Here is a 5,458-nt window from a genome sequence, read left to right as displayed (position 1 = left end):
TTTTGAGTGGGATTGACAGGGTAGATGCTGAGAGGTTGTTTCCCCTGGGTTGAGTGTCTAGAACCAGGGGTCACAATCCCAGGATAAGGGGTCGACCATTTAAGACTGAGATGAGGAGGAATTTCTTCACTCAGAGGGTTGTGAATGTTTGGAATTCTCTGCCCCGAAGGATGCTGAGTCGTGGACTATATTCAAGGCTGGGATAGATAGATATTTGGACTCTAGGGGGAACAAGGGATATGGGGTCGGGCGGGAAAGTGGAGTTGAGGTCGAAGATCAGTCATGATCTTATTGAATGGCGGAGCAGGCTCGAAGGGCTGTATGGTCGACTCCTGCTCCTACTTCTTATGTTCTTATGGTGATGGACATTGAAGTCCACCTGATGGCATGAGAGTTCATGGGGACAGGAGTCAGCGTTGAGGACTCCCAGGGCCACTCCCTCCTGTCTGTGTACCACTGGGCCACCACCTCTGGTGGGTCTGTCCTGCTTGTGGGACGGGACATACCCAGGGATGGTGATGGAGGAGTCTGGGACCTTGGCTGATAGGTATGATCCTGTGTGGTTGCATTCTAGCCCAAGCTACAAGTTTAAAGTTACCTGGGCCCACTGACCATCCACCTCTTTGTTTACATCAGTCAGCCCTGGAAATTTCCACAGAAATACCTCCAGCAAACCTCTTGGTCACTCGGCCCTCCCAAATTCCTGCTCCCACTTCCTCGAAATGTTGATCCACTTGTCCACAAGGCCCTTACCACCCTTGAGCTTATTGCGGATGATTGCATTGACACCACGGCCTTGACGGAAACTTGGCTCACAAGTTACGATTAATGCAGCCTCCCCGCCTGGCTGTACTTTCCACCACTTGCCCCATCTAATCCGCCATAGTGTCAATCATTAAAAACACATCACCTCAGATGAGACTCAAACACACAATCCCTGGCTTCGGAGGTCAGTGCCTTATCCATTAGGCCACTGGGGCAGAATACAAACAGCACCCCACCTGAGGACAATTGACCGCTATGAAATTCCTCACATTTCCCTAATCCTGGAAAGTTAAGCATAGAGGGAAGCTATTTTCACCCATCATATCTGCCGCTGCTCACGTGCCGTGCCAGAGCCATCTACAGCAACAACTTGCATTTATATAGCGTCTGTTAAGTAGTAAAACGCCCCAAGGGGCTCACAGGAGCGATTATCAGACAGAATTTGACACCGAGCCACATAAGGAGATACTAGGACAGGTGACCAAAAGGTTATCATAGAATGGTTACAGCACTGAAGGAGGCCATTCGGCCCGTCGAGCCCGTGCCGGCTCTCTGCAATACCACTTCAGCTAGTCCCACTGTCCCTGCCCCTTTCCCGTAGCCCTGCAAATGTTTTTCCTGCAGGTACTTATCCAATTCCCCTTTGAAAGCCGTGATTGAATCTGCCTCCACCAGCCTGAGTGAACAAGTTATTCCACACGTCGCCTTTGACTGTTCCGCCAATCATCTTAAATCTGTGTCCTCTGGTTCTCGACCCTTCCACCAATGGGAACAGTTTCTCTCTATCTACACTGTCCAGACCCCTCATGATTTTGAACACCTCTATCAAATCTTCTCTCAATCCTCTGCTCTATGGAAAACAACCCCAGCTTCTCCAGTCTATCGACATAACTAAAGTCCCTCATCCCTGGAATCATTCTCGTAAATCTTTTCTGCACCCTCTCTAAGACCTTCACATCCTTCCTAAAGTGCGGTGCCCAGAATTGGACACAATACTCCAGTTGGGGTCGAATCAGTGTTTTATACAGGTTCATCATAATTTCCACGATTTTCTACTCTATACCTCGGTGGCAGGACATATTGAGAGAGTGGTTAACAAAGCATATGGGATCTTGGGCTTCATAAATAGAGGTTTTAGGTTTTGAGTACAAAAGTAGAGAAGTTATGCTGAACCTTTATAAAGCGCTGGTTGGACCACAACGGGAGTATTGCATCCAGTTCTGGTCACCACAATTTAGGAAGGATGTGAAGGCCCTTGAGAAGGTGCAGAGGAGATTTACCAGAATGGTTCCGTGGATGGGGGATCTTAGCTATAAGGACAGGTTGGAGAAGCTGGATTTGTTTTCGTTAGAGTAAAGGAGGTTGAGGGGTGATTTGATAGAGGTGTACAAGATTATGACGGGTTTGGATAGGCTAGACGGGGAAAGGCTCTTCCCACTACTTGATGGTACAAGGACTAGGGGACACAGACTTAAGGAATTGGGCAAGAGATACAGGGGGGGTGTGAGAAAAACCTTTTTACACAGTGAATGGTGATGACCTGGAACTCGCTGCCGATGGAAGTGGTGGAAGTGGAGACACTCAATGTTTTCAAGGGGAGGCTGGATAGGCACTTGAGGGAAATAAACTTGCAGGGCTATGGGAATAAAGCGGGGGAATGGGACTGACTGGATTGCTCTAAAGAGAGCCGGCACGGACTGGATGGGCTTAATGGCCTCCCTCTGTGCCGTTATGACTCTATGACTGTACAACTCTATTCATGAAGCCCAGGATCCCGTAAGATTTTTTAACTGCTTTCTCAACCTGCCCTGCCACCTTCAATGATTTGTGAACATACACCCGTAGTTTTGTCTGTTCATGCACCCCTTTAGGATTGTACCCTTTAGTTTATATTTCCTCTCTTCATTCCTTCTACCAAAATGTATCAGTTTTCTGCGTTACATTTCATTTGTCACATGTCCGCCCATTCCACCAGCCTGTCTATGTCCTCTTGAAGTCTATCACTATCCTCCTCACTGTTCACTGCACTTCCAAGTTTTGTGACATTTGCAAAGTTTGAAATTGTGTCCTGTACAAACTTTACTCTGGCTGTGCAGTTTGGGTTTGATTGATTACCTACCATAGTATTCGGGCCACATGGGAAGAATGTGGTGAATCGATTCATTAGCCACCCAACAATGTGCATTTTAAATCCTAATCAAAGATTTTCTGTCTGCGGTGAGAATAATTTGCCCTGTAAATAATAATTTGGCGTTCACAAACTGACTCTTAAGTCTCATGATTTTCATTGCTTTATGTGCAACCCCAGTGGCCTAATGGATAAGGCACTGGCCTTCTAAGTCAGGGATTGTGGGTTCGAGTCCCATCTGGGGTGATGTATTTTTAAGATTGGTACTATTGTAGTGTCCGTGTGTTGATGGAGACACTGAAGATAGGAGTTGGTTTATCGGTGTTTACTAAGCAAAGTCTGGCGGGGGGGTGGTTCCAACGGACATACAGGCTTATATAGCCCGAGCCGGCATTACAGCACACCTGGGGCTCTTAAAGGCACATACACTACAATTCCTCCCCTTTTAGTTAACCAGTACATCATATTTTAAGTAATTATTAATTACATGTTATAAGAAAAATAATCTACACATTGCTGCAGTTAATCAAATATAAGTCAGTCTCTCAGGAGGCTTCGTGACTCGGTCCGGATAACGCCTCGGTGGTGTAGTCGTTTCTGGTGGTGTAGTAGGTTCTTTTGGCAAGGCTGATTCGGCTTGAATGCCAGTGTCGGGTTCATCGGGTTCCAGTATCACCGGATCGGAGGTAGATATGGGTATCTCTACTTCATCGTTAGACGTATAGAGTTGTGGTGTAGGTTGTCCCTTTTCGGATGAGTCTATGATTTGGTCAGCATGGCGCCTTATTATGCTTTCTCCAATGTCCACGGTGTACATCAGTGGTCCTAGTCGTGTGCAGATAGTTCCAGGCTGCCATTTCTCGGTACGGTAGTCCCGGGCTAAAACTTGTTGACCTATCTGGAAGGTTCTAGTTGGCCTTTCATTCATGCCTTGAAACTGCCGGTTCTCCACGTCCCTTCTGATGTTGGGCTTGACCAAATCCAGCCGGCATCTTAGGTTTCTATTGAAGAACATCATGGCGGGAGTTTGGTTGGTAACCATATGTGTTGCATTCCTGTATGCGAATAAGAAGTTATCCACCTTGTGTTGAAGTTTTATGTCTTCATTACCCATGGCCTTTATGGCCTTCTTGAAGGTCTGGACAAACCTTTCAGCCAATCCATTGGTGGTGGGATGGTATGGGGCGGACGTGTAGTGCTTAACCCCATTGTTTTTTCAGAATTTCCTGAATTCTTCGGACACAAATTGCGGTCCATTATCAGAACAGATCTGTTCCGGCAGCCCATTCCTGGCAAATATGGTCCTTAATACTGTGATGGTTTTTTCCGTGGTGGTGGAGGACATCTTTATTACCTCTGGCCACTTGGAGTGTGCATCAACCGCGATTAAGAACATTGAGTCCATAAATGGACCAGCAAAGTCGATGTGTACCCTTTGCCAGGGAGATGAGGGCCACTCCCATGGATGTAAAGGGGCTTGTGGTGGAGCGTTTTGGACCTTCTGGCATCCTAGGCAGCTCTTGGTCATTTCTTCGATGTCTCCATCGATACCTGGCCACCATACAAACGCCCTGGCTAGGTTCTTCATTTTCACTCCACCCAGATGCCCCTCGTGAAGCTCCTTTAGCACTTTATCCTGGAGTTTGGGTGGAATCACCACTCTGGATCCACACATCAAGGTTCCTCGGCACACTGACAGCTGTTCTCTTCTTTGCGAGAATGCTGGCAACAGTGGTTCGCCATGTGCCGGCCATCCCTTCACTGTTAAATCGTAGACCCGTGAGAGAGTCGGGTCATTTCCCGTCTCCCTTTCAATGGCAGAATTTGTTACTGGTAGACATTCCACAATGGTAGAGTGGAACATCTCCACTGGGTCTACTGTAGGTGCCTCTTCTACCGTTGGCAACGGTAGGCGCGATAAACCGTCAGCATTCCCATGCTGTTTTGATCCTTTGTATTCTATGTTGTATTGGTGTGCCCCTAGATAAAGGGACCACCTCTGTAGCCTTTGCGCTGTCATAATGGGAACACCCTTTTTAGGGTTGAATATGGAGATGAGGGGTTGATGATCAGTCAACAAGGTAAATTTTTGTCCGTGTAAGTAATGGTTGAATTTCTTCACTCCCCATATCAGGCTGAGTGCCTCCCTGTCGATTTGGGCATAGTTACGCTCAGCTGAGTTTAATGAGCATGACGCAAAAGCTCTCGGCCGTTCTGAGCCATCAGGGAATTTATGCGATAATACTGCTCCTATGCCGTAAGGGGATGCATCGCACGCCAGTCTGATTGGCAGTGATGGGTTGTAATGAGCCAAAACTTCTTCGGATGTGATTAAGCCTTTGCATTTATGGAAGGCACGTTTACAGTCTTCGTTCCATTTCCAAGTCACTCCTGTTTGTAGCAGTTCATTAAGAGGGTGTAGAAGAGTTGATAAGTTCGGTAAAAAGTTATGATAGTAATTTATTAATCCCAGGAACGACCTTAATTGTGAAACATTTTCAGGTGCTGGGGCTTTTATGACCGCTTCAATTTTTTCAGGTGACTTATGCAACCCTTCCTTATTAA

At 46.9% G+C, this 5,458-nt stretch overlaps 1 non-coding gene across 1 annotated transcript; it reads left to right on the top strand.

Annotated features, from left to right (window-relative positions):
• The first annotated feature begins 3,066 nt into the window (after positions 1-3,066).
• Positions 3,067-3,139, top strand: trnar-ucu (transfer RNA arginine (anticodon UCU)). The gene has a single exon. It is a non-coding gene; the product is annotated as a tRNA-Arg (tRNA).
• Positions 3,140-5,458: the final 2,319 nt, after the last annotated feature.

This window comes from Somniosus microcephalus, chromosome 28, assembly GCF_052327205.1.
Source record: "Somniosus microcephalus isolate GS21.2 chromosome 28, FLI_Smic_1.0, whole genome shotgun sequence".
Classification (NCBI taxonomy): Eukaryota; Metazoa; Chordata; class Chondrichthyes; order Squaliformes; family Somniosidae; genus Somniosus; species Somniosus microcephalus.
This window is presented reverse-complemented; position numbering and strand designations above follow the sequence as displayed.